This window comes from Leucopleurus acutus (genome assembly GCF_964270905.1).
Source record: "Leucopleurus acutus genome assembly, chromosome: 1".
NCBI classification, from domain to species: domain Eukaryota; kingdom Metazoa; phylum Chordata; class Mammalia; order Artiodactyla; family Delphinidae; genus Leucopleurus; species Leucopleurus acutus.
The window spans coordinates 159146161-159161533 of NC_139142.1; positions in this window are offsets into that span (position 1 = coordinate 159146161).

Here is a 15373-nt window from a genome sequence, read left to right on the forward strand (position 1 = left end):
ACTGAGCTGTCTTGGCTATAGTTTGACCAGAATAGAGAAGAGCAGGATCTTACCTTCGTTTTTCTGCATAATATATTCCTATAGATGCAGCTTTTGGTAACAATATTTTGTCAGCCACATTACACTGTCGATTCATATTACGCTTACAGTTAGGTCAATGTTCAACATTTGCTGATGCTAATCCTGTTGGGTTTTGGAAAAATTTCAGCACCTCATGTTTATTGCTATTAACTTCTATTACATTCATCTCTCTAATCTTTCTATGTTTATTTAGAGACAGATTCTGGTAACATCATAAGCATTGTCTGCTCCCAACTTTTGAACATCTGCAACTATGAATATGTCTTTACATTTTTCCATGTTATTAATACCATAAATATTAAACTATCAGGGTAGGTCTAAGGCCAAACCCCTGAAGTACACTGCTAGAAAACTCTCTTGAGGTAGACATTTATCATTAACTGACTTAACTGGGTTCAGTCAACAGCCATCTAATAATACAACTCTTTAATCTTTTATTTATGTCTGTATTTAGTTCATAAGGCTCTAGGAAGATATTGTGCCTTGCTGATATCTCCTGGGGCTACTTCTTTTTCTTAATCTTTGCCATAGTAAAATCCAAAAAAAAAAACAGGAGACTGGTCTAATATGATTTGTTTTCAGCGTACTCAGTCTGTCTCCTTGTCATCATCACTTCCTTCTCTCAGTGCTCACAACCAGGAGTCGGTATTTCATTTCAGAATCTCACTCAGTGACTAGGCAGAAGGATGCTATAGACAAGAAGCAGGCTGGGAGACAGCTCCCTGGGCCATTCCACTCTTTACCTTCTGTTGCTCTGGGTGAAGATCAGTAGAGCAGATACTCCAGCCAAAGGCCACAGAAGCCATCAAGACAGCTCTGGAGTCAGAATGAATGGGAACCAATGAGGAGTGAAGGCAGCCTGGCCAGCCTGTGAGATGTCCCTCCATATTTTCAGCCACAGAGTTAAAGAATCACAGACTTTTAAGAGCACTACCTGAGAGAGAGATATCAGGAGTTTCCCTGGGAGGCAAGAATGCCACTGAAAAGAGATAGATTGGATGAGAGATAGAGGGGTTTGGATTCCAAAGAACAGAGAGAAAGACTCAAAGTCTTCACTCACAACTTCTAAATCTCCAACCCCTAAATTTCCAAGCATTCATGCTTTCCATCCTTCTCAATGTCATCATTTACAGTTAGGAAATCTCCAGAAAATAAAAATGACTTCAGCGATAAATGATAAGACATTTAAAGAACTAAGAGCTACAAGAAAAAACAAGAGCAGAAGCAGGGCTAATGGAAGAGAAAAAGTAGTGATTCAAAATTAGCTTAATATGTTCTTGCAAACAAATCAACGGACAAAGGATTAATCTCCAAAATATATAAACAGCTCATGCAGCTCAATATTAAAAAACAAACAACCCAATCCAAAAATGGGCAGAAGACCTAAATAGATATTTCTCCAAAGAAGACATACAGATGGCCAAGAGGCACATGAAAAGCTGCTCAACATCACTAATTATTAGAGAAATGAAAATCAAAACTACAATGAGGTATCACCTCACACCAGTTAGAATGGACATCATCAGAAAATCTACAAACAACAAATGCTGGAGAGGGTGTGGAGAAAAGGGAACCCTCTTGCACTGTTGGTGGGAATGTAAATTGATGCAGCCACTATGGAGAACAGCATGCAAGTTCCTTAAAAAACTAAAAATAAAATTACCATATGATCCAGAAATCCCACTATTGGGCATATACCCAGAGAAAACCACAATTCAAAAAGACACATGCACCCCAATGTTCATTGCAGCACTATTTACAATAGCTAGGTCATGGAAGCAACCTAAATGCCCATTGACAGATGAATGGATAAAGAAGATGTGGTACATACATACAACAGAATATTACTCAGCCATAAAAAGGAACGAAATTGGGTCATTTGTTGAGATGTGGATGGATCTAGAGACTGTCATACAGAGTGAAGTAAGTCAGAAAGAGAAAAACAAATATCGTATATTAACACATATATGTGGAACCTAGAAAAATGGTACAGATGAACCAGTTTGCAGGGTAGAAATTGAGACACAGATGTAGAGAACAAACATATGAACATCAAGGGGGGAAAGCAGCGGGGGTGGTGGTGGTATGAATTGGGTGATTGGGATTGACATGTATACACTGATGTGTATAACATTGATGACTAATAAGAACCTGCTGTATAAAAAAATAAATAAAATAAAATTCAAAAAAATATGCTCAAGGTATTAAAGGAGTATTCTTAGAAATATGAAGCAAGAATAAGCATTATGAGGAACCAACCAGATATATTCACTATTAAAATTACAGTTGCTAAAATGAAAAGTTCAGAAGATGGTTTGAGTAACAGAATGGATTCAACCAAAACCTAGAGAGCTAGGGGATTTTCAGGAACCTCCCCAAAAGACATTAGAATGGAGTTAAGGGAGGTCAGAATAAAAGAGAAGTGAATGATAAAAGTAGAAATTTTAACATCCAACTAATTGGAATTTCAAAGTGAGAAGAAAAGGTAAAAAGAGGGTAGGATACACTTGAAGAACTTATGATTGAGAAAGTCCTAGACCTAAAAAAGATTTAAGAACTTGGATTGAAAGGGCAAAAAGGGGGTCAATCAGGATCAATAAGAAAACATACCTTTCCGGAAGCCACCATCAGAGTTACCTTGTATCCTATTGTCTGGAACTGGCCCACGTGACATAGGGAGATGAATCCCTGATTAACTTAGATCAATCATATTTCATCTATGAAGTTGTGTGTATTTTTAATGGTTCTTTTTTTCCAGAACATTAAAGTAGTTGAAAATTGAGAAGTCAGGGTATTAAAACTCACATTATTTTATGTTTAAATATTTACTTATACCCAAAACAGGACTGGTTGTAATTTTACTTTCCTGACTTCAGTAGAAGCAAACTCCCCAATAATATTTTCAACTGAAAAAATAAGCCAAGAAGTCAATTTTGGAAATTTGTGATGGGCTCTGAGATGATTCAAGGTGCCCTAAGGAGAAAGGACTGCCTGGACAGTTGGTTCTAATCTGCATCTGACGTGGGACCTGTTTGAAATGGCACATACCTCCTCCTGGTGCTTTAGGGGCCCCGTCAACTAATACTGATGACTCCTCAGTTGATCCTTAAGTGATTTTTCAGACTTTAAAACTTCATTTCAGGTGTGCCCATGAACACCACAGTCCCTGCTAAGCCACAAATCAGCGTTTGCTTGCAAATCCCTTCTCTTTATTTGTTTGATTGGGAATGCTATTCAGACTGCTCAAGCTGCAGACACAACTACTTTTCTGAAACATGCTTTGTGGATCCGTTAAGTCATCTAGTTAGAAAATCACATTAGTTTGGGCTATCGATTCTGTATAGGTTCTTCTCATCTGGCTGTAGTGAAGCTGTCTTTATGGCAATCTTCTTGGCATCCGCCAAAGGCTGTCTTTCCGAGCAAGGGTGACATCACAATTAAAAGTAAAAATCTAGGTGCTGGCCAAGTGTTTTGGAGAACAATTCAAAAGAAATATTAAAAACATATTCTTTTCAATTATTTTTAAGATAAGAATGGAAATGTCTCTTTCTCCTGTTCTCCCTGATTCATTCCATTTCTACCCCTTTAAATTCTGGTGGGTTGTTTGTAATAACAAGATTGTCTGCTTATTGGAGCAGCTAGGTCCTATGGTAGAGGATCTCAAACTTTAGAGGCCATCAGAATTATCAGGAAGGTTGTTGAAACACAGATGTCTGGGCTCCAGCCCCAGATCTTTTGATTCAGTAGGTCTGGGATGTGGTGGAGTATTTGCTTGTCTAACAGGTTCCCAGGGCCTGTTGATGCTTCAGGTCCGGGAGGCACATTTTCAGAAGCATTGTACTAGAGTACTGTGTATAAATAGAGATATCTTGCTAAACAGTAAGATTTAGCTTAGAAGTGATGAGTATGTCTATTTTGTAGCACAGTTAAGTGGACACTTGTATTGAAGTAAACTAAAAATGCACACACAGACCATATACTGGTCTGGTTGTTTGGAGGAACTTGCTGAAACACAGATTCTAATCTAGTAGATGTGAGGGAAAACCCTGGATTTTTCATTTCTCACTTGTGATGCTCCATAGCCCACATTTTAAGTAGCAAGAGGGTAAGATAAACCTTATTTGATACAGCTTTTCATTAAGTCCCTTACTATTGATTCAAAATAGAAAGCTTTTTTTCCTGTAAACAACTGATGCAAAATACTTTAAATTCAGAAACAGGGTTTTTGTCACTATTATTGTGTTTATTAGAAAATAAATTTTTATTTCATAGCTTCTGAATTAAACAACTTCCTTTGGATTTCACTTCCCTTCAGTGAGGGAGATGCCAGGAAACATACAGAATGTGGGATAGTATGAGATGTGGTCTCATTCATAGCTTTTTGGCCTCAGGGACTCCTATATCTCTATTTTAACCTTGTCCAAGAAGGACAGCTTCGATTGGGCAGGATTGCCACTTTGCAGTACAAAGCAACTTTAATGGAAAGAATTGACCTCAAGTAATAGAAGAGGCATCTTCTTCTGGTTCACCGCCTGTGGTCAATGAAATGCAATTAGGTTCAGCTGCCAGGGCAACCTCCTTGCAGCATAACCAGCAAGGATTTTATAGCTTCCTCTGTCTAGCACAGTCCCAAATATACATACATTGGAGCTAAGATAAACAGCCCTTCCGGTTTACCCAGGGCTGTCTACCTTGTGGCAGTGAAAGTTTTGCATCCTAGGAAAAACCTCAGTCCCAAGAACACAGGGACAGTTGGTCACCCTACATGGGTCAAGGCAATGATCTTTACTCCACTGATATTCTTTCTGCTCAATTCCCACCAGTGTGGCAAAATGGAATTCTGCTTACACCTCCACATCCTCACCTGTGATGGGGTATTCTTTTTTTAAATAATTTTATCATTTTCTTTTTACATTTTTATTTATTGCACTAATTTACATGCAAGAAAGTACAAATACGTGTACAACTCAATGACTTTTCACAAAGCATATTCTATTGTGTAACCAGAATTTAGATTAAGAAACAGAATGTTACCAGCACCAGTCTCCTCATGCTCCCATCCAATCACTGTTCTCCCCCAAGAGTAACAACTATCTGACTACTTTTTAATAGCTTAGAGAATTATTACAAGACAAGTACCCTTGTAACCACAAGGGTGCTTACCATATGTAGTTTAATTTTTTCTTAATTTCTCAAAAGTTTTCTTGAATTATATATTTTGGTATTTGTTCTTTTACCTTGGTTTGGTTTTCTTCTTCAGAAACTTCTGTCTCTAGGGACTTCCCTTGGCAGTCCAGGGGTTAAGACTTCACCTTCCAATGCAGAAGGTGCAGGCGCGATCCATGGTCAGGGAGCTAAGATCCCACATAACTCATGGCCAAAAAACCAAACCATAAAACAGAAGCATTATTGTAACAAATTCAATAAAGACTTTAAAAATGGTCCACATCAAAATAATCTTTAAAAAATATACTTTAAAAAAAAGAATTTCTCTCTCTAATTTGGAACTTCTTTGCCTTCTACAGGTGTTATTTTCTCTCAATTCCTTCTATCTTACATTTCTTTTGTTTTTAAAATTTTCCTCATTCACCTCCTACTTCTCTTAAGGGATGATTTGTTATATCTATTTTTCTTGTACTTCTAGCTTAGCTTTTAGCTCCAAATGACTTTTATTTATTTTTAACATCTTTATTGGACTATAATTGCTTTACAATGGTGTGTTAGTTTCTGCTTTATAACAAAGTGAACCAGCTATACATATACATATATCCACATAACTCTTCTCTCTTGAGTCACCCTCCCTCCCACACTCCCTATCCCACCCTTCTACGTGGTCACAAAGCACCGAGCTAATCTCCCTGTGCTATGTGGCTGCTTTCCACTACCTTCCCACTATTGGTTTTACACTTGGTAGTGTATATATGTCCATGCCACTCTCTCACTTTGTCCCAGCTTCCCCTTCCCTTTCCCCATGTCCTCAAGTTCATTCTCTAGGAGGTCTGCATCTTTATTCCTGTCCTGCCCCTAGCTTCTTCGTGACCTTTATTGTTTATATATATTCCATATATATGTGTTAAAATACGGTATTTATTTTTCTCTTTCTGACTTACTTCACTCTGTATGACAGACTCTAGGTCCATCCACCTCACTACCAATAACTCAATTTCGTTTCTTTTTATGGCTGAGTAATATTCCATTGTATATACGTGCCACATCTTCTTTATCCATTCATCTGTTGATGGACACCTAGGTTGCTTCCATGTCCGGGCTATTGTAAATAGAGCTGCAATGAACATTGTGCTACATGACTCTTTATGAATTATGGTTTTCTCAGGATATATGCCCAGTAGTGGGATTGCTGGGTCGTATGGTAGTTCTATTTTTAGTTTTTTAAGGAACCTCCATACTGTTCTCCATAGTGGCTGTATCAATTTACATTCCCACCAACAGTACAAGAGGGTTCCCTTTTCTCCACACCCTCTCCTGCATTTATTGTTTGTGGATTTTCTGATGATGGTCATCCTGACCAGTGTGAGATGATATCTCATTGTAGTTTTGATTTGCATTTCTCTAATGATTCATGATGTTGAGCATTCTTTCATGTGTTTGTTGACAATCTGTATATCTTCTATGGAGAAATGTCTATTTAGGTCTTCTGCCCATTTTTGGATTGGGTTGTTTGTTTTTTGGTATTGAGCTGCATGAGCTGCTTGTAAATTTTGCAGATTGATCCTTTGTCAGTTGCTTCATTTGCAAATATTTTCTCCCATTCTGAGGGTTGTCTTTGGTCTCGTTTTTGGTTTCCTTTGTTGTGCAAAAGCTTTTAAGTTTCATGAGGTCTCATTCATTTATTTTTGTTTTTATTTCCATTTCTCTAGGAGGTGGGTCAAAAAGGATTTCTGTGATTTATGTCATGGAGTGGTGTTCTGCCTATGTTTTCCTTTAAGGGTTTGATAGTGTCTGGCCTTACATTTAGGTCTTTAATCCATTGAGTTTATTTTTGTGTATGGTGTTAGGGAGTGTTCTAATTTCATTATTTTACGTGTAGCTGTCCAGTTTTCCCAGCACCACTTATTGAAGAGGCTGTCGTTTCTCCATTGTATATTCTTGTCTCCTTTATCAAAAATAAGGTGACCATATGCGTGTGTGTTTATCTCTTGGCTTTCTATCCTGTTCCCTTGATCTATATTTTTGTTTTTGTGCCAGTACCATACTGTCTTGATTACTGTAGTTTCGTAGTATAGTCTGAAGTCAGGGAGCCTGATTCTTCCAGCTCCGTTTATCTTTATCAAGATTGCTTTGGCTATTAGGGGTCTTTTGTGTTTCCACGAAAATTGTGAATTTTTTTGTTCTACTTCTGTGAAAATGTCCAGTGGTAATTTGATAGGGATTGCATTGAACGTGTATTTTGCCTTGGGTAGTATAGTCATTTTCCCAATGTTGATTCTTCCAATCCAAGAACATGGTATATCTCTCCATCTGTTGCTATCATCTTTAATTTCTTTCTCAGTGTCTTATAATTTTCTTCATACTGGTCTTTTTTCCCCTTAGGTAGGTTTATTCCTAGGTATTTTGTTCTTTTTGTTGCAATGGTAAATGGGAGAGTTTCCTTAATTTCGCTTTCAGATTTTTCATCATTAGTGTATAGGAATGTGAGATATTTCTGTGCATTATTTTTTTACCCTGCTACTTTACCAAATTCATTGATTAGCTCTAGTAGCTTTCTGGTAGGATCTTTAGGATTCTCTGTGCATAGTATCATGTCATCTGCAAAGAGTGACAGCTTTACGTCTTCTTTTCTGATTTGGATTCCTTTTATTTCTCTTTCTTCTCTGATTGCTGTGGCTAAAACTTCCAAAACTATGTTGAATAATAATGGTGAATATGGCCAACCTTGTCTTGTTCCTGATCTTAGTGGAAATGCTTTCAGTTTTTCACCATTGAGGACGATGTGGGCTGTAGGTTTCTCATATATGGCCTTTATTATGTTGACGAAAGTTCCCTCTATACTTACTTTCTGGGGGATTTTTATCATAAATGGGTGTTGAATTTTGTTGAATGCTTTCTCTGCATCTATTGAGATGATTATTTGGTTTTTCTCCTTCAATTTTTTAATATGGTGTATCACATGGATTCATTTGTGTATATTGAAGAATCCTTGCATTCCTGGGATAAACCCCACTTGATCATGGTGTATGATCCTTTTAATGTGCTGTTGGATTCTGTTTGCCAGAATTTTTTTGTGGGTTTTTGCATCTATGTTCTTCAGTGATACTGGCCTGTAGTTTTCTTTCTTTGTGACATCTTTGTCTGGTTTTTGTATCAGGGTGATGGGGGCCTCGTAGAATGAGTTTAGGAGTGTTCCTCCCTCTGCTATATTGTGGAAGATTTTGAGAATGATAGGTGTTAGCACTTCTTTAACTGTTTGATAGAATTTGTCTGTGAAGCCATCTGGTCCTGGGCTTTTCTTTGTTGGAAGATTTTTAATCACAGTTTCAATTGTGATTGGGTTGTTCATATTTTCTATTTCTTCCTGGTTCAGTCTTGGAAGGTTGTGCTTTCCAAAGGATTTGTCCATTTCTTCCAGGTTGTCCATTTTATTGGCATAGAGTTGCTTGTATTAATCGCTCATGATCCTTTGTATTTCTGCAGTGTCACTTGTTACTTCTCCTTTTTCATTTCTAATTCTATTGATTTGAGTCTTCTCCCTTATTTCTTGATGTGTCTGGCTAATGGTTTATCAATTTTGTTTATCTCCTCAAAGAACCAGCCTTTAGTTTTATTGATCTTTGGTATTGCTTCCTTCATTTCTTTTTAATTTATTTCTGATCTGATCTTTATGATTTCTTTCCTTCTGCTAACTTTGGGGGTTTTTTGATCTTCTTTCTCTAATTGCTTGAGGTGTAAGTTTAGGTTGTTTATTTGAGATGTTTCTTGTTTCTTAAGGTAGGATTGTATTGGTATAAACTTCCTTCTTACAACTGCTTTTGCTGCATCCCATAGGTTTTGGGTCGTCATGTTTTTATTGTTATTTATTTCTGGGTATTTTTTGATTTCCTCTTTGATTTCTTCAGTGATCTCTTGGTTATTAAGTAGTGTATTGTTTAGCCTCCATGTGTTTGTATTTTGTACAGATTTTTTCCTGTAATTAATATCTAGTCTCATAGCATTGTGGGTGGAAAAGACACTTGATACAATTTCAATTTCCTAAATTTACCAAGGCTACATTAATGACCCAAGACATGATATATCCTGGGGAATGTTCCATGAGCACTTGAGAAAAACGTGTATTCTGTTGTTTTTGGATGGGTTGTCCTATAAATATCAATTAAGTCCATCTTGTTTAATGTATCATTTAAAGCTTGTGTTTCCTTACTTATTTTCACTTTGGATGATCTGTCCATTGGTGAAAATGGGGAGTTAATGTCCCCTACTATGATTGTGTTACTGTCAATTTCCCCTTTTATGGCTGTTAACATTTGCTTTATGTACTGAAGTGCTCCTATGTTGGGTGCATAGATATTTACAATTGTTATATCTTCTTGGATTGATCCCTTGATCATTATGTAGTGCCCTTCTTTGTCTCTTGTAATAGTCTTTTTTTTAAGTCTATTTTGTCTTATATGAAAATTGCTACTCCAGCTTTCTTTTTATTTGCATTTGCTTGGAATATCTTTTTCCATTCTCTCACTTTCAGTGTATGTGTCCCTAGCTCTGAAATGAGTCTCTTGTAGACAGCATATATATGGGTCTTATTTTTGTATCCATTCAGTCAGTCTATGTCTTTTGTTTGGAGCATTTAATCCATTTACATTTAAGGTAATTATTGATATGTATGTTCCTATTACTATTTTCTTAATTGTTTTTGTTATTGTAGGTCTTTTCCTTCTCTTGTGTTTCCTGCCTAGAGAAGTCCCTTTAGCATTTGTTGTAAAGCTGGTTTGGTGGTGCTGAATTCTCTTAGCTTTTGCTTGTCTGTAAAGTTTTAATTTCTCCATCGAATCTGAATGAGATCCTTTCTGGGTAGAGTAATCTTGGTTGTAATTTTCTCTGTTTCCTCACTTTAAATATGTCCTGCCAGTCCCTTCTGGCTTGCAGAGTTTCTGCTGGAATATCAGCTGTTAACCTTATGGAGATTCCCTTGTATGTTATTTGTTTTTCCCTTGGTCCTTTTAATAGTTTTTCTTTGTATTTAATTTTTGATAGTTTTATTAATATGTGTCTTGGCTGTTTCTTTTGGATTTATCCTGTATGGGACTCTCCGTACTTCTTGGACTTGATTGACTCCTTCCTTTCCCATATTAGGGAAGTTTTCAACTATAATCCCTTCAAATATTTTCTCAGTCCCTTTCTTTTTCTCTTCTTCTTCTGGGACCCCTATCATTCAAATGTTGGTGCGTTTAATGTTGTCCCAGAGGTCTCTGAGACTATCCTCATTTCTTTTCAGTCTTTTTTCTTTATTCTGCTGTGCAGTAGTTATTTCCACTATTTTGTCTTCTAGGTCACTTATCCGTTCTTCTGCCTCAATTATTCTGCTATTGATTCCTTCTAGAGAATTTTTTATTTCATTTATTGTGTTGTTTATGATTGTTTGTTTGCTCTTTAGTTCTTCTAGGTCCTTGTTAAATGTTTCTTGTATTTTCTCCATTCTATTTTCAAGATTTTAAATCATGATTACTCTCATTATTCTGAATTTTTTTTCAGGTAGACTACCTATTTCCTCTTCATTTGTTTGGTCTGGTGGGCTTTTACCTTGCTCCTTCATGTGCTGTGTGTTTCCCTGTCATATCATTTTCCTCAATTTACTGTGTTAGATAAGCAAAATGATACTGTGTTTGGGGTCTCCTTTTCATAGGCTGCAGGTTCGTAGTTCCCATTGTTTTCGGTGTCTGCTCCCAGTAGCTAAGTTTGGTTCAGTGGGTTGTGTAGGCTTCCTGGTGGAGGAAACTAGTGCCTGTGTTCTGGTGGATGAGGCTGGATCTTGTCTTTCTGGTGAGCAGGTCCACATCCGGTGGTGTGTTTTGGGGTGTCTGTTACCTTATTATGATTTTAGGCAGCCTCTCTGCTAATGGGTGGGTTTGTGTTCCAGTCGTGCTAGTTGTTTGGCATAGGGTGTCCTGCACTGTAGCTTGCTGGTTGTTGAGTGGAGCTGGATCTTGGCATTGAGATGGAGATCTCTGGGAGATTTTTGCCATTTGATATTATATGGAGCTGGGAGGTTTCTGGTGGACCAATGTCCTGAACTCGGCTCTCACACCTGAGAGGCACAGCCCTGACGCCTGGCCGGAGCAGCAAGACTCCGTCATCCACATGGCTCAGAATAAAAGGGAGAAAGAAAGAAAAGGTAAAATAAAATAAAGTTATTAAAATAAAAAATAGTTATTAAAATAATTTTAAATGTAATAAAAAAAGAAAGAAGAGAGCAACCAAACCAAAAAACAAGTCCACCAATGGTAACAAGTGCTAAAACTATACTAAAAAAAGAAAAGAATGGACAGACAGAACCCTAGGACAAATGGTAAAAGCAAAACTATAGAGAGAAAATCACACACAGAAGCATACACATACACAATCACAAAAAGAGAAAAAGGGAAAAATATATATATATCCTGGCTCCCAAAATCCACCACCTCAATGGGGGATTATTGATTGCCTATTTAGGTATTCCACAGATGCAGGTACATCAATTTGATTGTGGGGATTTAATCCGCTGCTCTTGAGGCTGCTGGGAGAGATTTCCCTTTCTCTTCTTTGTTTGCACAGCTCCTGAGGTTCAGCTTTGGATTTTTTCCGGCCTCTGCCTGTAGGTCGCCTGAGGGCATCTGTTCTTCGCCCAGACAGGACGGGGTTAAAGTAGCAGCTGATAACGGAGGCCTGGCTCACTCAGGCCCGGGGCTATGCAGGGCGAGCCTGCGGCGGCAGAGGCCTGGGTGACTTTGTACCAGCCTGAGGTGCGTTGTGTGTTCTCCCGGGGAAGTTGTCCCTGGATCACGGGAGCCTGGCAGTGGCGGGCTGCACAGGCTCCCCGGAGGGGAGGTGTGGATACTGACCTGTGCTTGCACACAGGCTTCTTGGTGGAGGCAGCAGCAGCCTTAGCGTCTCATACCCGTCTCTGGGGTCCGCGCTTTTAGCCGCGGCTCTCTCCCGTCTCCGGAGCTCCTTAAAGCAGCGTTCTTAATCCCCTCTCCTCGCGCATCAGGAAACAAAGAGGGAAGAAAAAGTCTCTTGCTTCTCTGGCAGCTCCAGACCTTTTCCCGGACTCCCTCCCGGCTAGCCGTGGCACACTAGCCCCTTCAGACTGTGTTCACCCCGCCAACCCCAATCCTCTCCCTGCGCTCAGACCGAAGCCTGAGTCTCAGCTCCCAGCCCCGCCCGCCCCGGCGGGTGAGCAGACAAGCCTCTCGGCCTGGTGAGTGCAGGTCGGCACCGATCCTCTGTGCGGGAATCTCTCCGCTTTGCCCTCTGCAACCCTGTTGCTGTGCTCTCCTCCGCGGCTCCGAAGCTTCCCCCTTCCGCCCCCCGCAGTCTCCGCCCGAGAAGGGGCTTCCTAGTGTGTGGAAACATTTCCTCCTTCTCAGCTCCCTCCCACTGGTGCAGGTCCCGTCCCTATTCTTTTGTCTCTGTTTTTTCTTTTGCCCTACCCAGGTACGTGGGGAGTTTCTTGCCTTTTGGGAGGTCTGAGGTCTTCTGCCAGCGTTCAGTAGGTGTTCTGTAGGAGTTGTTCCACATGTAGATGTATTTCTGATGTATCTGTGGGGAGGAAGGTGATCTCTGCATCCTACTCTTCCGCCATCTTGAAGCCATGCTCCCAAATGACTTTTATATTTATTTCCAATTCCTTCTTGAGTTCTGTCACCTCATTTCTGAGTTTTTTTTTTTTTTAATTTATGACTGATGTTATTGTTTTATATTTTGAATCATTTTTTATGTTTTTTAACTTATTTTCAAATAGAGTTTTGATCCTTTTATGAGTATGTCTTTCTGGTCATTGCCTATAGGAAAATTTCTCTGCTACTCATTCTCTTTTTTCTTAAAGTAACTTTGTATGGGATTTGACCTTACAACTTTTCTTTAGTTCAGTTTTATATATTTAAATAAACTTTTATTTTAGAATAATTTTAGATTTACAGAAAAAGTTGCAAAAAATATTACAGAGATTTTACTTTGTACCTAGTTTATTGTTAGCATGTAACATTATGCTGACACATTGGTCACAACTGAAGAATTAACATTGATACATTATTAATAATTAAATCCATACTTCATTCAGGTGTCATTAATTTCCACCTAATATTCTTCTCATCCTGGCTTCCATCCAGTATACCAGATTAAACTTGGTCGTCATTTAGCCTCCTCTTAGCCAGGTTAATTTCTCAGACATTCTTTGTTTTTGATGACTTTCATGGTTTTGAGGAGTCCTCTTTAGATATTTTGCAGAATGTCCCTCAATTTGAATTTGTTTGCTGTTTTTCTCACATTATACTGGGGTTATGGGTTTGAGGGAGGAAGACCAGAGTTTATATTCCCAACACATCATAACAAGGGTACAAGCTATCAGCATGATTTATCATTGATGATGTCAACATCAATCACTTGGCTAAGAGTGTTTGTCAGTTTTCCACTGTTAACTTTTCCCCTTTCCATACTGTAGTCTTTGGAAGCAAGTCACAGATTATAGCCCACACTCAAGATGTAGAGAGTTATGCTTCACCTTCTGTGGGAGGAGTACCTACATAAATTATTTGTAACTATTCTGTGTGGGAGATTTGTCCATTCTCCCCCATTTATTTATTAATTCTAGCATTTATTTATATCAGTATAAACTCAGTGACTCAGATTTTACATGTTGGGTTATAAACTATTACTATTTTATTTCTTTTTTGTCACTCAAATTGTTCCAGCTCTGGACATTGGGAACTAATTCAGTTGTCTCCTGTGTCCCTTTGATATACTTGCATTGCTTTGTTTTTTGAGCATTTACTTTTTTCTGGCATTACATGATGCTCCAGGCTCATCTTATACATATTTCCTGTCCTAGTCCCAGAGTCAGGCATCTTTCCAAGGAACTCTGATTCCTTTCATTGGAAAATGATATTAGAAACCAAGATCTGGATGCTGAGTGTTCTCATTGATGCTGGGCTGTGGTTGTATTTTACGTGTAAAATTAGTTTTTCTGAGATTTTAGAAATAGACTTTGTTCATGTTTATGTATTTTCTAATGCCCCAGAGATCCATTTTCTATTGCTTCTATGTAATGCCAAAAATTTTGGCCTCTTGCTTTCTGTGATGTCCTGATTCTGTTCCCTCTCTCACCTTTATTTGGATGTTCTCTTTTCTTTATCTTCATTGTCCCATGAGACCTAGAATGTGCCAGTCTTTTCAGGCCTTACTGAAGTCCTTGTTATATTTACCAACTACTGAATTGGTTAAAACATTTTATAGTTTAAAATATTCCTAAATGTGTCTGTTGTCATTCCAGAAAATACCTGTTGGCTATGCTGCAGTTCTGCTGTACTCATATCCACCAGACAGCCTCTATATCCCTCTGCTTTCTCCAAGACACACATGTGACTCTTGTATCTGTAGTTTGTATCTGTAGTTTGTTCTACCAGCTTACATTTGGGAGTTTGTTGGGATACCTCATTCTTATACTTATTTTCAGTGTTGTCCCTGAAGTTTCATCTCCTACTGAGTTGTTCTATTTTCACTTGGGGATTTGGAGACCTTACAACTGTATTGCCATCACTGGCTCTTTCCAGAATTGCTGAAGGTTTCAAAAAATTTTTTAGAGAAAAATGTTGTCAATGAGAAAAAGTTGTCTTTGTCTTGTGAGTTCTTGACTCAAGAAGATGTGAGGGTGAATGAGAGGGAAAGAGAATTTCCAGGACTCTGATATGACACAGTCTTGTCATGGACAGAATGGAGACCCAGGGAGAATAATAAAGAAATATATCCACCATTTTAGCTAAATGATCAAAGTTAGTTTCACTAGCAGTGGGACAAACTTGACATCACATGCCTGCTGATGAGAAGCACATGTCACTTCTATGTAGTTCTGCCAAATCCTATTACCTCAATCAAATCTTGAGAAAATGTGGAGCAAATCCAAATTGGGGGATAATATATAAAATAATTTCCCAGTATTCTTCAAAAAATAAACATTATGGAACACAAAGACATACTGATAAACCATTCTACATTACAGGAGACTAAAAAGACAACTGAACACAATATCTGATCCTAGGATATTTCTTGCACCAAAAAATGTCCCCTCTCTCTTTCTCTCTCTCCC